Here is a 22,681-nt window from a genome sequence, read left to right on the forward strand (position 1 = left end):
TCCTGCCAGCCCCCAGCCGGATTGCTGCAGCCCCTGCCTGTGCCCAGACGTCCCTGGTCTCACATCGCCCTTGACTTTGTCACGGGGCTGCCCCCCTTCAAGGGGCAAGACCGTCATTCTCACCATAGTTGACCGATTCAGCAAGATGGCACACTTCATTCCCCTCCCCAAGCTCCCAACCGCCAAGGAGACCGCCCAGGTGGTCCTGGAACACGTCTTCCGGATCCACGGACTGCCAAAGGATGTAGTTTCTGACCGTGGTCCACAATTCTCCTCCGCTTTTTGGAAGGAGTTCTGTCACCTGCTGGGAGCCACAGTCAGTCTGACTTCCGGATTCCATCCCCAATCCAATGGGCAGTCAGAGCGGGCAAATCAGGAGCTCGAGAAGGCACTGCGATGCATGACTTCACGCAACCCCCACTCCTGGTCGCAGCAATTGACATGGGTGGAGTACGCACACAATTCTCTGACCTGCTCTGCCATCGGTATGTCCCCTTTCCAATGTGTTTATGGATACCAGCCTCCTCTATTTGCCAGTCAGGAAGGGGAGGTTACTTGCCCATCTGCACTTGCGTTTGCCCGTCGATGTCGCCGCACCTGGTCACAGGCCCGAGCCACACTTCTCAGATCCGTTGCCAGCTACACTACCGGGGCCAACCGTCGGAGAATCCCTGCTCCCACCTACCATGTTGGTCAAAGGGTGTGGTTGTCGTCAAGGAACCTGCCACTCAGGGTGGAGTCGCAGAAGTTGGCACCTCGGTTCATTGGCCCATTCCCTATCATAAGAGTGATTAGCCCAACTGCTGTCCGGCTCCAACTGCCTAATTCCATGAGGGTGCACCCCACTTTCCATGTGTCTAAGATTAAGCCCATTCATGAGAGTCCGCTGGTCCCTGCTGCGCCTTGTCCTCCTCCTCCACGGCTCGTCGATGGTGGTCTGGTTTACACCGTCCGCCGCCTGCTTCGGTCCAGACGGAGGGGTAGGGGTCTCCAGTACCTCATTGACTGGGAGGGCTATGGACCTGAGGAAAGGACCTGGGTGCCAGCTAGTCGGATTGTGGATAGGACTCTCATCACCGCCTTCCACCAACGGCATCCTGATCAACCTGCAATCCGTAGGGGCCGCCCCAGAGGGATCCCTAACCGTCCTGCCCGCTCGGCTTCCTGTCCTGTGCCTGATCCTGTCTCGGGACCTGTCCCATCTCCCGACCACGGCCCTCCGGCTTCCTCCGAGGATGAGGGCGTTCGCTCGGACCGTTCGGAGGAGTTCTAGCCCTCCTCCGGCTCCCCTCCTCCCGCCCGGCGTGGTGTTGCTCTTGGGACTTCTGGGGCCGTCCCTTGGGGGGGTTCTGTCATGAGCCCTCTCACTCCACCGGGTTACCACCTTAATGTGTTTCCACTATCTTCCACTCTGCTCATCTCTCTCTCTCTACTCAGCCTAACGAGCTCCACCTGTCCCTGCTCTGCTCGGCTCTAATTACTCTGCCAGCTGCGCTGCATTACCCACTAACCTCTCCCAGTATTTAAAGTCCCGTCTCTCAGCTCTCCTTTGTCAGATCGTCTGCAAAGCTCACACCCGGAACCTGTGTGCTCGCGCTTCTGGCTCACCCTTGTTTTGTGACCCCGGACCTGCCTGATTCTTGGATACTCTTCTGCCCCAGGAAAACCAGACCTGCTTTCTGCCATTACGACTCCTGACTACTCTTCGACCCCGGTAACTCTGACCAGCCTTCTGCCTTGCTACAACGTATTTGGATTTCCCTTGAACTGTACTTCTGCCTTGTTTCATCCGCCCCGTTGTGTCTGTGTTTCCTCCCCCCCCAGGACTTCTGGACCACCAACCACCGGCGTCATCGGACGCACCGCTGCCACTGGGGGGGGGCACAGACCCAGCACATTGGACGGGATAACCCCTGGAGCCTTCACTCACTCCCTACTTCCCTTTTCCCTTAAGTTTTAATAAACTTTCTGGTGTGACGCAATTGTGGTCCTCTTGTCGTCTGTCTGAACCGTGACATACATAAAGCCATGTTGACATGGAACTCTATTCCACATCAAGTAACTGATGCAAGCAGTAAAATCATATATAAAAATACACCTTATGGAACAGCGGGGACTGTGAAGAGACATATACGCATACACACACACATGATAGCATACGCACTATACACACACATACACATGGATTTTGTGTTGTAGACATGTGGTAGTAGAGTAGTGGCCTGAGGGCACACACTTAATGTGTTTTGAAATCTGTTGTGAAATGTAATGTAATGTCTTTAATTGTATATAACTGCCTTAATTTTGCTGGACCCCAGCGTTGTGAAATCTGTTGTGAAATGTAATGTAATGTCTTTAATTGTATATAACTGCTGGACCCCCTAATGGATATCCATAATACATACACATTCAAACTATATCTCTGTAGTAATTATATCTGTCTCTGTAGTACTTAGAGTGCCTTCAGAAAGTATTCATACCCCTTGTCTTATTCCACATGTTGCTGTGTTACAGCCTGAATTCAATATGGATTAAATAAAAACAATTTTCTCACCAATGTACACACAATAACCCATAATGACAGAGTGAAAACATGTTTTTTGACATTTTTGCACATTTATTGTAAATTAAATACAGAAATATCTCATTTATATAAGTATTCACACCCCTGAGTCAATACTTTGTAGAAGCACATTTGGCAGTGATTACAACTGTGAGTCTTTCTGGGTAAGTCTGTAAGAGCTATCCACATCTGGATTATGCAACATTTGCCCATGCTGTGGCTTGTTCTAATACTGATCCCTCTCTAAGCTACCTTTTCCTAGCACAATTCCCTCCTTCATTCACTTTCTCTCTCTCCTATCTTACCCCTTATGGAAAAACCACATGAGTTCAGGTGGAAAATCACATTGATTTCACATGTGACATTTCCACGTTTTGCATGTGAAATCATGTGAAACCATGTGTTTATGGAACACTTCACTAAATTCCTATTCTAGTTCCAATTATTTTAAATACTGGAAAATTAGGAATTGGAATCACCTTGGAACTTAAAAGGAATTGACCTCAACATTGGTTAGCACACTTGGGACGCAACCACACCTAGGATTTGAACTCACAACCCGAAACTTGAATTTCCTGCTTCACCACCAAGTCTGTAGCCAAGACAGAGATCGGCCACATATTGGCAAGAATTCATTTCTGCACTTTGCTAAAAGTTGCCCGTGATTAGGGCTGTTGCGGTGACCGTATTACCGCCACACCAGGTTTAGTCACGATAATTAGGCTTCTCCAAGCTCTGATGCTGCTGCTGGTCATTAGTAGCCTACCAAACTTGCTAACTGCCTAGTACTCAGCAATCTATTGTCCCTCTAATCATTCTGACATCAATGCAAATGTATTTAAAAAATCTAATCAAACACTTACTGAGAGCCCATGAGCTCATGTTGCACAACATTTCAATAGGCTATGCAATTGCGCGAGAAAACAGAGTGATGGCCTCTACTAAAAAGAGGAGGATCCCATCAGCTTTCTATAGGCTAGGGCTGCTATATTTATTTCTCAACTGTCCTAATATTAAGCACAAGCTTATATTTACAACAGGAGTATAGCCTACCTGGCTGGCATGAAAATGAACCACGGGAAAAGCGTCCTCCATTTGCTATTTAAGTGCATAGATGACATGTATTCGTTCCGCTGCCCCTGTTTTGATACAGGTGCATGATAATGGTCCATTCTAAATCAAAACAAATTTCACATGTATATTATTTAGTATACAGTGGGGAGAACAAGTATTTGATACACTGCCGATTTTGCAGGTTTTCCTACTTACAAAGCATGTAGAGGTCTGTAATTGTTATCATAGGTACACTTCAACTGTGAGAGACGGAATCTAAAACAAAAATCCAGAAAATCACATTGTATGATTTTTAAGTAATTAATTTGCATTTTATTGCATGACATAAGTATTTGATCACCTACCAACCAGTAAGAATTCCGGCTCTCACAGACCTGTTAGTTTTTCTTTAAGAAGCCCTCCTGTTCTCCACTCATTACCTGTATTAACTGCACCTGTTTGAACTCGTTACCTGTATAAAAGACACCTGTCCACACACTCAATCAAACAGACTCCAACCTCCCCACAATGGCCAAGACCAGAGAGCTGTGTAAGGACATCAGGGATAAAATTGTAGACCTGCACAAGGCTGGGATGGGCTACAGGACAATAGGCAAGCAGCTTGGTGAGAAGGCAACAACTGTTGGCGCAATTATTAGAAAATGGAAGAAGTTCAAGATGACGGTCAATCACCCTCGGTCTGGGGCTCCATGCAAGATCTTACCTCGTGGGGCATCAATGATCATGAGGAAGGTGAGAGATCAGCCCAGAACTACACGGCAGGACCTGGTCAATGACCTGAAGACAGCTGGGACCACAGTCTCAAAGAAAACCATTAGTAACACACTACGCCGTCATGGATTAAAATCATGCAGTGCATGCAAGGTCCCCCTGCTCAAGCCAGCGCATGTCCAGGCCCGTCTGAAGTTTGCCAATGACCATCTGGATGATCCAGAGGAGGAATGGGAGAAGGTCATGTGGTCTGATGAGACAAAAATTGAGCTTTTTGGTCTAAACTCCCCTCGCCGTGTTTGGAGGAAGAAGAAGGATGAGTACAACCCCAAGAACACCATCCCAACCGTGAAGCATGGAGGTGGAAACATCATTCTTTGGGGATGCTTTTCTGCAAAGGGACAGGACGACTGCACCGTATTGAGGGGAGGATGGATGGGGCCATGTATCGCGAGATCTTGGCCAACAACCTCCTTCCCTCAGTAAGAGCATTGAAGATGGGTCGTGGCTGGGTCTTCCAGCAAGACAACGACCCGAAACACACAGCCAGGGCAACTAAGGAGTGGCTCCGTAAGAAGCATCTCAAGGTCCTGGAGTGGCCTAGCCAGTCTCCAGACCTGAACCCAATAGAAAATCTTTGGAGGGAGCTGAAAGTCCATATTGCCCAGCGACAGCCCAGAAACCTGAAGGATCTGGAGAAGGTCTGTATGGAGGAGTGGGCCAAAATCCCTGCTGCAGTGTGTGCAAACCTGGTCAAGACCTACAGGAAACGTATGATCTCTGTAATTGCAAACAAAGGTTTCTGTACCAAATATTAAGTTCTGCTTTTCTGATGTATCAAATACTTATGTCATGCAATAAAATGCAAATTAATTACTTAAAAATCATACAATGTGATTTACTGGATTGTTGTTTTAGATTCCGTCTCTCACAGTTGAAGTGTACCGATGATAAAAATTACAGACCTCACATAATTAGTTAAATATAGTCCACCTCTGTGCAATCTAAGTGTCACATGATCTCAGTATATATACACCTGTTCTGAAAGGCCCCAGAGTCTGCAACACCAATAAGCAAGGGGCACCACCAAGCAAGTGGCACCATGAAGACCAAGGAGCTCTCCAAACAGGTCAGGAACAAAGTTGTGGAGAAGTACAGATCAGGGTTGGGTTATAAAAAAATATCTGAAACTTTGAACATCCCACGGAGTACCATTATTAAAAAATGGAAAGAATATGGCACCACAACAAACCTGCCAAGAGAGAGCAGCCCTTAATCAGAGAGGCAACAAAGAGACCAAAGATAACCCTGAAGGAGCTGCAAACTCCACAGCGGAGATTGGAGTATCTGTCCATAGGACCACTTCAAGCCATACACGCCACAGAGCCATACACGCCACAGAGCTGGGCTTTACGGAAGAGTGGCCAGAAAGAAGCCATTGCTTAAAGAAAAATATTAGCAAAATATGTTTGGTGTTCGCCAAAAGGCATGTGGGAGACTCCCCAAACATATGGAAGATGGTACTCTGGTCAGATGAGACTAAAATTGAGCTTTTTGGCCGTTAAGGAAAACGCTGTGAAGCATGGTGGTGGCAGCATCATGCTGTGGGGATGTTTTTCATCGGCTGAAAATGATGTCATGGCTTTAGAAGCTTCTGATAGGCTAATTGACATCATTTGAGTCAATTGGAGGTGTACCTGTGGATGTATTACAAAGCCTACCTTCAAACGCAGTGCCTCTTTGCTTGACATCATGGGAAAATCAAAAGAAATCAGCCAAGACCTCAGAAATAGAAATTGTAGACCTCCACAAGTGTGGTTCATCCTTGGGAGCAATTTCCAAATGCCTGAAGGTACCACGTTCATCTGTACAAACAATAGTACGCAAGTATAAACACAATGGGACCACGCAGCCGTCATACCGCTCAGGAATGAGACGCGTTCTGTCTCCTAGAGATGAACGTAATTTGGTGTGAAAAGTGCAAATCAATCCAGAACAACAGCAAAGGACCTTGTGAAGATGCTGGAGGAAACAGGTACAAAATTATCTATAGCCACAGTAAAACGAGTCCTATATCGACATAACCTGAATGCCACTGCTCCAAAACCACCATAAAAAAGCCAGACTACAGTTTGCAACTGCATATGGAGACAAACATCGTACTTTTTGGAGAAATGTCCTCTGGTCTGATGAAACAAACATAGAACTGTTTGGCCATAATGACCATAGTTATGTTTGGAGGAAAAAGGGAGACGCTTGCAAGCCGAAGAACACCATCCCAACCGTGAAGCACGGGTGTGGCAGCATCATGCCGTGGGGGTGCTTTGCTGCAGGAGGGACTGGTGCACTTCATAAAATAGATGGCATCATGAGGAAGGAAAATGATGTGAATATATTGAAGCAACATCTCAAGACATCAGTCAGGAAGTTAAAGCTTGGTCGCAAATGGGTCTTCCAAATGGACAATGACCTCAAGCATACTTCCAAAGTTGTGGCAAAATGGCTTAAGGCAACAAAGTCAAGGTATTGGAGTGGCCATCAATAAGCCCTGACCTCAATCCTATAGAAAATGTGTGGGCAGAACTGAAAAAGCGTGTGCGAGCAAGGAGGCCTACAAACCTGACTCAGTTACACAAGCTCTGTCAGGAGGAATGGGCCAAAACTCACCCAACTTATTGTGGGAAGCTTGTGGGAGGCTAACCGAAACATTTGTCCCAAGTCAAACAATTTAAAGGCAATGCTACCAAATACTAATTGAGTGTATGTAAACTTCTGACCCACTGGGAATGTGGTGAAAGAAATAAAGCTGAAATAAATAATTCTCTCTACTATTATTCTGACATTTCACATTCTTAAAATAAAGTGGTGATGCTAACTGACCTAAAACAGGGCATTTCTACTAGGATTAAATGTCAGGAATTGTGAAAAACTGAGTTTCAATGTATTTGGTTAAGGTGTATGTAAACTTCCGACTACAACTGTATAAGAAATTACAAAATGCATGTATTCTAATGAAACTGTTACAAAATAAATGAATTGTACGTCAGGCCAGTGAAATGCAAATTACAGAATACTTATTGAAACTATTGAAATATGTATATCAAATACATGTATAGTAAATACTGCCAATCGTTGACACTAGTTTCCCGCAATGTAACCCTGCAACAGTGTACTAACCACTGTGCTTCCAGTAATGCACTGTAAATTCTAGAAATACAGCATGTTGCTGTAGTAAGGTGTTACAGTATTATGCTGTAAATTTGTGTTTTCAGTAAAGGTCCTGTAAATGTACAGTAATTTACTGACTTCTGTGATGCCAGTATTGTACTGTAAATGTACAGTAACCTACTGGCTACTGTGCTGCCAGTAATTTACTGTAAAAATTACAGATTCTTTTTTTACAGTGCACATCTTATGCCGCATTCACGTGATAGGAAACTCAGAAATGTCCGACTTGCTAACTGGTTGTAGTTGTACACTTGCCGCATTCAACCAGTTAGCAAGTTGGAAATGTCAGAGTTCCGACAAGCACGTGAATGCAAAAGTCCACACACACACACACACACACACACACACACACACACACACACACACACACACACACACACACACACACACACATCAACCACTCTGAGTCACAACCCCATGACAGAGTGCCAGTGGTGTGTCGTCCTCTGGCTAGCGTGTTCACAGAATACACACCTCATACCCTGTCTCCTTAAATCCCCCACCCCCCCCACCCCCACCCCCACACACACAAAGCTTATCATGCAAACAAACAGACTAAAGTTACTACATCAACAGTCAAGAGTTTCACCACTTTTCCTTTCCTTGCCCCATTTGCAATTTGATTGTTATTTTTTCTCCCCTCTTTAGTCACTTTCAATCTCACACCCAGCAATTAAAATCAATCGGCCATCGGATTGGCCTGCCTCTGAGGAACCCATATAAGATGGCTGCCAGACAGTGCCTGCGTCCGAAATGGCATCCTATTCCCTATATAGTGCACTACTTTTGACCACGACCTGTAGGGAATGTAGGGAATAGGGTGCTATTTGGGACCCTTCTTTTTTATTTTCTCATTGGTGTTGCTTCATTTCCTTTAAAAAAATATATTTCCCTTTATTACTTTCCAACCCCACCACCCCTTCCCTAATTGGAGTAAACTAGTGAACAACAATGCTTAGGCCTCTACTTCCAGCTTATACATACTATATACATTTTATGGACACAGTCAGTTTTACAATAATTATATTTTGTTTGTTTTTACTCCTGAACTTCCTCTACCCTCAACCTCTCTGATCATTTTCATGATGTCCATCCGGTTTGCTTGGTGTTGCTTCTTACCTCACACACACACGCGCACGCACACACACACACACACACACACACACACACACACACGCAAGCACACACACACACACACACAAACACCACCGCCAGGCCACAATTGGCCAGGACACGACACACATGGGAGGACATGTTTACGCTTTGAAATACTACTGTCATCCGCATAAAGGGGAGATGGTGGAGGGGGGAACAGGGGAGCAATATGCGTTTGTGTGTGTGTCTGTGTGTCTGTGTGTATGTATGGGTCTGTGTGTGTGTTTGTGTGTGTTTCTGTGTGTATATGTGTGTAGGGGTGTGTATGGGTGTGTGTGTGTCTGTGTGTGTGTTTGTGTGTGTGTGTGTGTGTGTATGGGTGTGTATGGGTGTGTGTGTGTGAGTGTGTGTGAGTGCGCTTGTGTATGTGTCTGTAGGAGGGGGTAGTATATGTAGGATGGAGGGTGCTATGATGAAGTGTAAAACCCAGATGGAGGACAGAATAGAAAATATAATAAAAGGTGTGAAGGATTATGGGTAGGTGGTGGCGAGGGCCATTTCACACTGAAATTCAATCTGCTTCGTGTGGAGAGGTTCTACACTCACTGTGTTGTTTCCCTCCCCGCTCGCTATCAACACACACATACACACACACACCGATGCTATATTGCTATTGATCAACAGCAGTTATCAGACATGAGAGAGGCATGGTACTCCCTGTGAATGCACACCGAGAACAATCCACTATATCATATAAAATACATCATAAAACGCACAGGGAATCTCATTAGAAAAGCAGACTAAAAGCGACCAATATTGATAGGATGACTTGGGTTCTGTCCAAAATGGCACCCTATTCCCTATATAGTGCAATACCTTTGACCAGGAAGTGCACTATGTAGGGAATAGGGTGCAATTTTGGATGCACGCTAGGATGCACCACAGTGGATTGCAGTGCAGTGATAGGATAGGTGAATCCACTGGAATGAAAATGTATAACCTTTAGTTATATTCTATACTGCTGTCTTCTTGTGTGTTGGAGAGTGTTTGATGAGTACAAGTTTTTCAGTCAAGTTTCACATTACATTTTTCAACTATGACTAGTCGCCTTAAACCTAGTACAGTCACAGCCTACCAATTCACTGTATGTAACCTCTCTCTCTCTCTCTCTCTCTCTCTCTCTCTCTCTCTCTCTCTCTCTCTCTCTCTCTCTCTCTCTCTCTCTCTCTCTCTCTCTCTCTCTCTCTCTCTCTCTCTCTCTCTCTCTCTCTCTCTCTCTCTCTCTCTCTCTACCTCCCTTGCTCTGTCTTTCTTTCTCTACCCCTCTTCTTCCTTCCTTATACAGTTCTGCCCTTGGGAGTTTTTGCTCTTGATTTCTCTCTGGCCCTCAAGCTGGGACTGGGTATAGAGTGTGTGTGTGTGTGTGTGTGTGTATGTGTGTGTGTGCGCACGCGTGTGTCAGTTTGAGTGTGTGTGTTTACGTGCGCATTTGTCAGTGTGTGTGACTCAATTCAAAAATTGAAAATTTTATTTTATTAATAAAGTGTCCCTGTTAAGGGACCCCTGCAGTATCTATCTACTTGTTTATCCCTCTCTGTCTCCTTGAGTGTGCCTATGGCCTGGATCTGAGGGCCTCTCTGCTACCTGCTCTACCCACACAAAGCAGCACCTGGCCTGGGTACTTTTCCTTTCAGACCCCCCTCAAGCTCTGGAGCTCCAGCAATCCCCTGATGACCTGAGCTAACCACACTAGCTGCTGTAGCTTCCTGCTAGCATCAGGCTATATCCAGCTAGAGTCTTCAATGCTAATGCTAGATTCTATCACTTTTGTGAGGTAAAAAAGAGAAAGCACTCAATTGTAACCGATTCAGCCCATTTTTTGAAAACTCCTTTGGGAGAAAGGGTGGATGGAGGAGAGGAGGGGGAAGGTGGGAGGGAGGGAGGGTGGGAGGTAGAGAGCGAGAGAGAAAGGGTGGGTGGGTGGGAGTGAGATAGGTATTTAAATTCTTCCAAGAAGCTCCCCAAAGCTTTGGCATTCATATTTCTGCCAGATTTTGAAATCCAAGTCCATCACACACACACACACACACACACACACATCCAGGCATAAACAGTCCCACGGACCCCCGTTGCCCCCGGCCCAGTTTCCCGGTTTCTCCCGCTCTGGTGTAATAATTGTATGGGAACGCCTGTGTATTAATTACATTTATATGGATTTCTTCCCCCAAGCCACATTAATAGCCTCTGGTCTGTATGGAGATAATGGTAATGAGACTCAATAATCTATTAAACTTTTCACTCCATACATCCACTAACTATTACAAACATATAAACAATTTACTCCATACATCCACAAACCATTACAAACATATAAACTATTCACTCCATACATCCACAAACCATTACAAACATATAAACTATTCACTCCATACATCCACAAACCATTACAAACATATAAACTATTCACTCCATACATCCACAAACTATTACACATTTATCAACTAGTCACTCCATACATCCAAAACTGTTATAAACATATAAACTATTCACTAAATACATTTACTAACTATTATAATAGCTCTGTACAGAGAATGTTCACAGAGCTCATAGTACACTTTTTAACAGTCAATTTGAAACTGCAAGTTTGAAAGACATAGAGTGAGGGTTGTGTACTAAAAACACCTTGTCGATAGAAATTGATAGTTGTAATGCGTACAACTGCAAGTTTGTCATTCATAGGATAGGTAGTCAGTGTCAGTGTCAGTGTTAACGTTACATTTGAGGGAGGTGAAAACTGGGTCTGGATAGCTATTAATAGCTGTAATGTGTATTGGGGTGTAAATTAGATAATATATAGATAGATAGATAGATAGATAGATAGATAGATAGATAGATAGATAGATAGATAGATAGATAGATAGATAGATAGATAGATAGATAGATAGATAGATAGATAGATAGATAGATAGATAGATAGATAGATAGATAGATAGATAGATAGATAGATAGATAGATAGATAGATAGATAGATAGATAGATAGATAGATAGATAGATAGATAGATAGAGAAAGATTGTTGATTGATGTTGATAGAAGTAGTATGTCTGTGTGTGTGTGTATAGGTGAGGAAGGTGAGTCCTACCTTGTTGTTTCTGCAATCTCAGAAGGCCTTGGTCTGGAAAGACGATGTCCACTGGTGTCTGATGCTCCTTGCTCTCTATCACACACTCAGAATCTATTCTCTTCTTCACGCCTGAGAGAGAGAGAGAGAGAGAGAGAGAGAGAGAGAGAGAGAGAGAGAGAGAGAGAGAGAGAGAGTTGGTTAGTGAATTCCCACAAGGATAGGTTGTGTGTGTTCTGACCTTATCGTTGAGCTGTGTCGATATCAGTTCATGATCATCACCTCTGTCTGTCTATACGTGTGGGTACACAAATACACACACACACACGCACACACCGAAGTATGGGGTCAATGTAAAGGTGTGCTGGTGGGTGGGCAGAGGGCAGAAGAGAAACAGAGAAATTCAATAGTAGAAAAAGAGTAGAAACAGTCGTTCAATGTCATTCCACCATCTCAGATTGCTCTGAAATCGTTTCTGTAGTTAGAAACAGATAAGATACAGTGAGGGAAAAAAGTATTTGATCCCCTGCTGATTTTGTACATTTGCCCATTGACAAAGACATGATCCGTCTATAATTTTAATGGTAGGTTTATTTGAACAGTGAGAGACAGAATAACAACAAAAAAATCCAGAAAAATGCATGTTAAAATGTTATAAATTAATTTGCATTTTAATGAGGGAAATAAGTATTTGACCCCTCTGCAAAACATGACTTAGTACTTGGTGGCAAAACCCTTGTTGGCAATCACAGAGGTCAGACGTTTCTTGTAGTTGGCCACCAGGTTTGCACACATCTCAGGAGGGATTTTGTCCCACTCTTCTTTGCAGATCTTCTCCAAGTCATTAAGGTTTCGAGCCTGATGTTTGGCAACTCGAACCTTCAGCTCCCTCCACAGATTTTCGATGGGATTAGGCCACTCCAGGACCTTAATGTGCTTCTTCTTGAGCCACTCCTTTGTTGCCTTGGCCGTGTGTTTTGGGTCATTGTCATGCTGGAATACCCATCCACGACCCATTTTCAATGCCCTGGCTGAGGGAAGGAGGTTCTCACCTAAGATTTGACGGTACATGGCCCCGTCCATCGTCCCTTTGATGCGGTGAAGTTGTCCTGTCCCCTTAGAAGAAAAACACCCCCAAAGCATAATGTCTCCATCTCCATGTTTGACGGTGGGGATGGTGTTCTTGGGGTCATAGGCAGCATTCCTCCTCCTCCAAACACGGCGAGTTGAGTTGATGCCAAAGAGCTCGATTTTGGTCTCATCTGACCACAACACTTTCACCCAGTTCTCCTCTGAATCATTCAGATGTTCATTGGCAAACTTCAGACGGGCCTGTATATGTGCTTTCTTGAGCAGGGGGACCTTGCGGGCTCTGCAGGATTTCAGTCCTTCACGGCGTAGTGTGTTACCAATTGTTTTCTTGGTGACTATGGTCCCAGCTGCCTTGAGATCATTGACAAGATCCTCCTGTGTAGTTCTGGGCTGATTCCTCACCGTTCTCATGATCATTGCAACTCCACGAGGTGAGATCTTGCATGGAGCCCCAGGCCGAGGGAGATTGACAGTTCTTTTGTGTTTCTTCCATTTGCGAATAATCACACCAACTGTTGTCACCTTCTCACCAAGCTGCTTGGCGGTGGTCTTGTAGCCCATTCCAGCCTTGTGTAGGTCTACAATCTTGTCCCTGACATCCTTGGAGAGCTCTTTGGTCTTGGCCATGGTGGAGAGTTTGGAATCTGATTGATTGATTGCTTCTGTGGACAGGTGTCTTTTATACAGGTAACAAGCTGAGATTAGGAGCACTCCCTTTAAGAGTGTGCTCCTAATCTCAGCTCGTTACCTGTATAAAAGACACCTGGGAGCCAGAAATCTTTCTGATTGAGAGGGGGTCAAATACTTATTTCCCTCATTAAAATGCAAATCAATTTATAACATTTTTGACATGCATTTTTCTGGATTTTTTTGTTGTTATTCTGTCTCTCACTGTTCAAATAAACCTACCATTAAAATTATAGACTGATCATTTCTTTGTCAGTGGTCAAACATACAAAATCAGCAGGGGATCAAATACTTTTTTCCCACACTGTAAGCATTCCGGAAACATTATTTTGTTGAAATATAATTTGATCTCTGAGAAAATAAGTTAATGGATTGCACCCAAATTGGCCATTTTAATTTATAGGATTCATATAATATTCAATAATTACAGTACCTCATCCGATTTGGACCAAAAGCCATCCACGGACCCCCCACACCCCACTCCAACCCCACCCCAACAACGAGTATATAGTATCAGTTCTATATGTATGACAAGAGGTATGTAGCTGTGTATTGGAGTATTGTTTCTTCACCCTATGTAATGTATTCTCAGTGTTGTGATGTAATTTGTTTTGTTCAGATAAATTAGTCATTGAAGTTGTTGGGTTTATGTCCCATCTCACACCCTGATATTACCAGGTTCTGACCTCTAGATGGTGCTGTTCCTCTAGATGGTGCTATTAGGTGATTATTTTTTAATAATAATAATAATATGCCATTTAGCAGACGCTTTTATCCAAAGCGACTTACAGTCATGCGTGCATACATTTTTGTGTATGGGTGGTCCCGGGGTTCGAACCCACTACCTTGGCGTTACAAGCGCCGTGCTCTACCAGCTGAGCTACAGAGGACCACAAGACATTATTTAGTTTTAGAAATATTTAGGACTAACTTATTCCTTGCCACCCACTCTGAAACTAACTGCAGCTCTTTGTTAAGTGTTGCAGTCATTTCAGTCGATGTAGTAGCTGACCTGCATAGTGTTGAGTCATCTGCATACATAGACACACTGCCTTTACTCAAAGCCAGTGGCATGACGTTAGTAAAGATTGAAAAAAGTAAGGGGCCTAGAGAGCTGCCCTGGGGAATTCCTGATTCTACCTGGATTATGTTGGAGAGGCTTCCATTAAAGAACACCCTCTGTGTTCTGTTAGACAGGTAACTCTTTATCAACAATATAACAGGGGGTGTAAAGCCGTAACACATACTTTTTTTTTGCAACAGACTATGATCGATAATGTCAAAAGCCGCACTGAAGTCTACAGCCCCCACAATCGTTTTATCATCAATTTCTCTCAGCCAATCATCAGTCATTTGTGTAAGTACTGTGCTTGTTATATGTCCTTCCCTATAAGAGAGCTGAAAGTCTTTTGTCAATTTGTTTACTGTAAAATAGCATTGTATCTGGTCAAACATAGTTTTTCTCCAAAAGTTTACTAAGAGTTGGTAACAGGCTGACTGGTCGGCTATTTGAGCCAGTAAAGGGGGCTTTACTACTCTTGGCGGAATTACTTTTGCTACACTCCAGGCCTGGGGGAACACACTTTCTAGTAGGCTTAAATTGAAAATATGGCAAATAGGAGCAGCAATATCGTTCGCTATTACAGTGGCTTGCAAAAGTATTCACCCCCCTTGGAATATTTCCTATTTTGTTGCTTTACAACCTGTAATTAAAATGGATTTTTGGGGGGTTTGTATCATTTGATTTACACAACATGCCTACCACTTTGAAGAAGCAAAAATGTTTTTTTTGTGGAACAAAAAAGAAAAAAAAAAGATTTAAAAAAAATTGAGCGTGCATAACTATTCACCCCCCAAAGTCAATACTTTGTAGAGCCACCTTTTGCAGCAATTACATCTGCATTTCTCTTGGGGGTATGTCTCCATAAGCTTGGCACATCTAGCCACTGGGATTTTTGCCCATTCTTCAAGGCAAAACTGCTCCAGCTCCTTCAAGTTGGATTGGTTCCGCTGGTGTACAGCAATCTTTAAGTCATACCACAGATTCTCAATTGGATTGAGGTCTGGGCTTTGACTAGGCCATTCCAAGACATTTAAATGTTTCCCCTTAAACCACTCGAGTGTTGCTTTAGCAGTATGCTTAGGGTCATTGTCCTGCTGGAAGGTGAACCCCTGTCCCAGTCTGAAATCTCTGGAAGACTGAAACAGGCTTCCCTGAAGAATTTCCCTGTATTTAGCACCATCCATCATTCCTTCAATTCTGACCAGTTTCCCAGTCCCTGCCAATGAAACACATCCCCACAGCATGATGCTGCCACCACCATGCTTCACTGTGGGGATGGTGTTCTCGGGGTGATGAGAGTTGTTGGGTTTGCGCCAGACATAACGTTTTCCTTGATGGCCAAAAAGCTCAATTTTAGTCTCCTCTGACCAGAGTACCTTCTTCCATATGTTTGGGGAATCTCCCACATGCCTTTTGGTGAACACCAAATGTGTTTGCTTATTTTTTTCTTTAAGCAATGGCTTTTTTCGTGGAGTGTATGGCTTAAAGTGGTCCTATGAACAGATACTCCAATCTCCGCTGTGGAGCTTTGCAGCTCCTTCAGGGTTATCTTTGGTCTCTTTGTTGCCCTCCTTGCCTGGTCTGTGAGTTTTGGTGGGCTGCTCTCTCTGGCAGGTTTGTTGTGGTGCCATATTCTTTCCATTTTTTAATAATGGATTTAATGGTGCTCCGTGTTTTTTTTTATAACCCAACCCTGATCTGTACTTCTCCACAACTTTGTTCCTGACCTGTTTGGAGAGCTCCTTGGTCTTCATGGTGCCGCTTGTTTGGTGGTGCCCCTTGCTTAGTGGTGTTGCAGACTCTGGGGCCTTTCAGAACAGGTGCATATATACTGAGATCATGTGACACTTAGATTGCACACAGGTGGACTTTATTTCACTAATTATGTGACTTCTGAAGGTAATTGGTTGCACCAGATCTTATTTAGGGGCTTCATAGCAAAGGGGGTGGAAACACATGCACACACCACTTTTCCATTATTTATCTTTTATAATTTTTTTCATTTCACTTCACCAATTTGGACTATGCCCATTAAATGAAATCCAAATAAAAAATCTATTTAAATTACAGGTTGTAATGCAACAAAATAGGAAAAACGCCAAGTGGGATTAATACTTTTGCAAGGCACTGTGTCCTCAGTAATTTTCCATCCAAGTTGTCAGACCCTGGTGGCTTGTCATTGTGTATAGACAACAATACCTTTTTCACCTCTTCCACACTCACTTTATGGAATTCAAAATTACAATGCTTGTCTTTCATAATTTGGTTGCTGTCATACCTGGTCCATAGACTGCTTACAGGGTAAGAAAACCAACATTTAATTTTGTAATGTGGTTGAACTATCCCTTTAACAATGTGAGGGTGGTGGGATTCCTTAAAAAAGAATCACCTAATAGCAGGAACAGCACCATCTAGAGCTCAGAACCTGGTAATATCAGGATGTAAGATGGGACATAAACCCAACAACTTCATTGACAAATTTCTCTGAAGAGGAAAAAAATAAACATAACCAAATTCACTGCGAATACATTACATAGGATGAGGAAACAATACTCAGAGCAGCAACTCCATACAATAATATGCCATTTAGCAGATGCTTTTATCCAAAGTGACTTACAGTCATGCATGCATACATTTTTTGTGTATGGGTGGTCGCGGGGATCGAACCCACTACCCTGGCATTACAAGCGCCGTGCTCTACCAGCTGAGCTAAAGAGGACCACAACTTGTCAAATATAGAGAACTGACACGATATACTCATTGTTGGGGTGGGATTGGAGTGGGGTGTGGGGTGTGGGGGTATCCATGGGTGGCTTTTGACCATTTCTTCGGAATGCTCATGTCTATCTCATTGTTAGAACAAAGTTTGGTCCAAATAGGATGTTAGGTACTATATTTATTGAATATTAAAGTGGCCAATTTGGGTGCAATCAATTAGCTTAATTTCAACAAAATAATGTTGCACAAATTCTAATCTTACAACAGAGACGATTTCAGAACAATCTGAGATGATGGGTGTCGAAATCCTCTTTCTTGTGCTCTTTGAGGTGGATCGACCCATAAGGAAAACTGCGTAGTGTGCTTTGTAGTACAGTGTCTTGCTGAAACGAGGGTGGTTTTACCACACCCTGACTGTCATCAATCCACTGGCCTTGCACAGACTGCAGTGACTCAATACAAAACCATTTATTTTATCTCTCTATCACTCACGTTTACTCTCACTCTCTTAGATATACTCTCCCTCAGTGTCCCGCTTCAACTCCTTTTTCCTGTTCTTCTCTCCCTCCAGCAGCCAATACATATTTTTTACCCCCCCTCTCTCTCTCTCTCTCTCTCTCTCTATCTCCCCCTCTCTCTCTCCCCATATTTTGCTCTCTTTCTTCCACAGTCTCCTGCCCTCACTCTCTTTGCCTCTCCCTCAGTCAAAAAATAAGGACAGAGAGGACTCAGCTTTCCTGAAGAGCGATAGAGCAAAGGAGAGGCCTGGGGCGATACGTAAACATGATCGACACTTCAGCCAAAAATACAGCATACTGTATCTCTCTTAGAAACAACCCAGGAAAAGAGAGGGGAGAAGAGAGAGTGAGAGAGAGAGAGAAAGAGAGAGGGGGGAGGGAGAGATGGAAACAGAACCGGCGAGAGAACAAAATAGTGTGAAAGTGCGCGCGCGAGAGAGAGAGAGAGAGAGAGAGATGGCAGTCTCACTCAGGCAAGGGGGGATTAGTGAAATCTAAGCCCCCTCTCTGTGCTGCTCCTTTTGGGTTTACTGTCAAATAACAGCCCTTGGCTTTGGCCAATATATTGCTGCTGAGAGAGAGGCTGTTGGATTGTTCCTTAATTTCATTCTGAATTAAATTAAGGGGTGGTTTGGAGAGTCATGGCTGGGAACTCAAACTGGGAACAGAGGACTGTGTGTGTGTGTGTGTGTGTGTGTGTGTGTGTGTGTGTGTGTGTGTGTGTGTGTGTGTGTGTGTGTGTGTGTGTGTGTGTGTGTGTGTGTGTGTGTGTGTGTGTGTGTGTGTGTGTGTGTGTGTGTGTCCGTTCGTGTGAGTGTGCGACACTCTCTCTCTCTCTCTCTCTCTGTGTGTGTGTGTCCGTTCGTGTGAGTGTGCGACTGGCGAGTGTGTGTGCGTGTAGTCAAATCTACAACTATTATCTTCATGATCATGCTTAGAAAATTGTTGTACATAAAAACATAATGTTTTGTAAGTTCCCTGTATTTTCCGTTATGATATCTATCAATGTATCTTTAAAAGATAAAAGACAAACAATAAACCAACAACATGCGTCCTTATGATTCCTTCACCTAAACTCCAACCTTAACACAGTTGAAGTCAGTGCACTAAACATTTAGTTAAAGCCTGCCTGATTAAAATGCATTTAGAGAGCAGTTGGGGACAAGAGAGACGCTGCAGAGCGTCAAACTCAAAGCGCTAAACAATTACCTTGCCAGGGACCACAGGAACATTAACATATTAAAGGGACTGGGACACTTGAGGACAAAGATAATGATGGTGGGATTGAAATAGCTCACACTTTAATTTGGACACACAGACATGCAAACACACACACACACACAAACACTGTGGTAGATAAACTAATCAAGCACCTATAACATGTATGCTGATGTGTGTGTGTGTGTGAGTGTGTTTGTGTTTGTGTTTGTGTGTGTGAGTGTGTATGTCCAACATAGTTTCTGCTCATTCCATGACAGCATCACTGTCATTGTCAACAGGAACATGGCTGAACTTGGAGAAACTTTCATTTTCAGCTGCTGGGGAATCTCGCCACTCTGCCCTTCCAGCCATGGCCGCGCGTGTGTGTGTTTTTGTGCGCGTGTTTTTGTGTGTGTAGAGACATGTAGTTCAGTGGCATGGAACTGATTGCCCTGCCAAACTCTGACAATTACTATATGGGCACAGAGACATTGCCATTGCCATTGCCACTGACACACACACACACACACACACACACACATAGCCTCCAGACGTCTGATCCATACACCTCTCCACTGGCGTGAGACGGATGTGAGAATCCTGTTCCCTGCTGACTGGGCTCACGGGAGCAAACACACACACACACACACACACACACAAAAGGCCTGTTTGTCAAAACTTGAGGAGCACTGTCCCAAAATAACCTGGTCACACACATCACACCCAAACCTTCATACACTGTATGCATTGTATTCTAATAAACAATGCTAAAGAATGAGTAAGAAAGAAGCCCTATAGTATCCAATTACGTGAAATCCTGAAGTGAAACTATGAGATGAAGTTGCAGGCTGCAGGCATAGTGTAGTATTTATGTAGTACTCTGTTGAGGCGTTTTAGCTGTGGATGTGGAGCTAATATTCAGTGTGTGTGTGTGTGTGTGTGTGTGTATGTGTGTGTGTGTGTGTGTGTGTGCGTGTGTGTGCATGTGGCTAATACACTTCTCTGACTAGCCTACACACACCTGCTAACCATAACTATCTATCTTGTCTCACGTCAGAATTAGACGTTCATCCATGTTTCTCAAACGTCACATTTCAAAATTGTTGCAAATGTCAAATTTCTAAGTGTTTAAGGTTAAGTTCAGGCATTAACTCTGAATTTTTAAGGTTAGGGTTAAGTTTAGGCATTGACTCTTATATCTTAAGGTTAGACATTAACTCTGAATGGTTAAGGTAAGGGTTACGGTTTTAAATAGGCTTAAAACATAATCTCAAAAACAACTTTCTATTGCTGGATTTGAACTTGCAACCTTTGGAGTCAAAGGCAGATGCTCACGCCCATCCAACACCCTAGCAAAACCAAAACCTACTTGAAGGTAACAGTGCTCACTTGCTCACTGTTGCCCCTAGTGGCCGATTTCCACATCATCTCCCGACATCCTCAGACATGGATGGAGGTCGAATACTGACTTGTATCACGGGTGATCTGGCTATTACACCTTCATTTAACCAGGTAAGCCAGTTGAGAACAAGTTCTCATTTACAACTGCGACCACAATGCATCTGCATCTGGACATTAGCTCAACACCACAGCACTACTGGGGAAGAGAGAATAGAGATAGCATAGCTCTCTCTACCTCGCTCCTCTCTGTCCTTCTCCTCTCATCGCTCCCTTTCTACCACACATCATCTCTCTCTCTTTCTCTCTAACCCCTATTGTGTTTTTTTATCCTTCTGTTTCCCTGCTTCTCTCTCTCTCCCTCTCTCTCTCTCTCTCTCTCTCTCTCTCTCTCTCTCTCTCTCTCTCTCTCCTCTCGTCTCCCTTTCCACCGCATATGATCTCTATCTGTGATTTGTCCCCACTTGTTTCAAGATGTCTAGCATTGTTCCTGTACCCAAGAAAGTGAAGGTAACTGAACTAAATGACTATCACACTGTAGCACTCACTTCTGTCATAATGAAGTGCTTTGAGAGGCAAGTTAAGGATCATATCACCTCCACATTACCCAACACCTTAGACCCACTACAATTAGCATACCGCCCCAATAGAACCACAGATGACGTAATCGCCATCGCACTGCACACTGCCCTATCCCATCTGGACAAGGAGAATACCTATGTAAGAATGCTGTTTGTCGACTACAGCTCAGCCTTCAACACCATAGTGCCCTCCAAGTTCATCACTAAGCTCAGGGCATAGAGTCTGAACCCCGCCCTGTGCAACTTGGTCCTGGACTTCCTGACGGGCCGACCCCAGATGGTGAAGGTAGGCAGCATCACCTCCGCTATGCTGATCCTCAACACAGGGGCCCCACAAGGGTGCGTGCTCTGCCCCCTCCTGTACTCCCTGTTCACCAATGACTGTGTGGCCATGCACGTCTCCAATTCAATCATCAAGTTTGCTGACGACACAACCGTGATAGGCCTGATTAACAACAACGACGAGACAGCCTACAGGTAGGAAGCGAGGGCCCGGTAGAATAGTGCCAGGAAAATAGCCTGTCCCTCAACGTCAACAAAACGAAGGAGCTGATCGTGGACTTCAGGAGACAGCAGAGAGAACAAAATATGTGTACGCAAACAATAACATTTGATTTGATTCTCTGTATCTCTCCTATCTCTCTCTCTCTCTCTCTCTCTCTCTCTCTCTCTCTCTCTCTCTCTCTCTCTCTCTCTCTCTCTCTCTCTCTCTCTCTCTGTCCTTCTCTAACCCTCTCTTGTGTTCTTCTCCTCCTGTGTCCCTGCTCCTCCTCCTCTCTCTCCTCTATTCTCTCCCTTTCCACTGCATATGATCTCTCTCTCTCTCTTTCTCTCTCTAACCCTCTCTTGTGTTTTCCTCCTCCTGTTTCCCTGCTCCTCCTCTCTCCCACTGTGACTATCAGATCGATCTTTCTCTTATACATGTTTCATTGATAGCCTGAGAGAATGGGATGAGTGTTTTGAAAAGCAGTCTAACCTGCCCTCCCACCTCCATACAAACATACACACACTAGCACATACATACACAGTCACACCCACATACACTCACATGCACTCTCACGCGCACACACGCACGCACGCACGCACACACACACACACACACACACACACACACACACACACACACACACACACACACACACACATATACACAGGTTTTATCATCAATCCCGGCCTCACACCAATTAATCTATTTCGAAAGTGAATGAAAACATTAAGATACATCATAAAACACACAAACTCACAGAATGGGCCCATACAAATATGAGTCTAAATATCACCAAAACACTCACAACATAAGGCCTAAAATCTCACAATGTTTTGCAAGTCTAAACACCTCCCAGACACATCACAAAGCCTTAGCCCTAACTTCTCACCAAGGTCCCTTACACATCACAAGACACTGTTGACAGCTAGTCATAGTCAATTAGGCAAATTAGCAGTTATTTCTTCAACAGAGACCTTTACAGAATGAGCAATAGTCTTGTAATGAGTTTAATGCTGATAATACTGGGGTTGCTTTGCAATCACGTATTCTGTTGTCTACGACAACGCTAGAGGAATCGGGGTGAGGACACTCATGAAGACATGTTTGTGTAAGTCCGCCCACCCGTCTGTCACTTTCTGTCTGTGT

General features: G+C 44.0%; 1 protein-coding gene across 5 annotated transcripts in view; it reads right to left on the reverse strand.

Annotated features, from left to right (window-relative positions):
- Positions 1 to 22,681, reverse strand: part of LOC121575703 (RNA binding protein fox-1 homolog 3) — an 828,711-nt gene that overhangs the window by 700,847 nt on the left and 105,183 nt on the right. For all 5 annotated transcript variants that reach the window (XM_041889006.1, XM_041889022.2, XM_041889013.2 and 2 more), the window contains one exon: positions 11,813 to 11,923. The gene's annotated coding sequence lies outside the window, so the exon portion shown is untranslated. The remainder of the gene's footprint in view (positions 1 to 11,812; positions 11,924 to 22,681) is intronic.

This window comes from Coregonus clupeaformis, chromosome 1 (assembly GCF_020615455.1).
Source record: "Coregonus clupeaformis isolate EN_2021a chromosome 1, ASM2061545v1, whole genome shotgun sequence".
Taxonomy (NCBI): domain Eukaryota; kingdom Metazoa; phylum Chordata; class Actinopteri; order Salmoniformes; family Salmonidae; genus Coregonus; species Coregonus clupeaformis.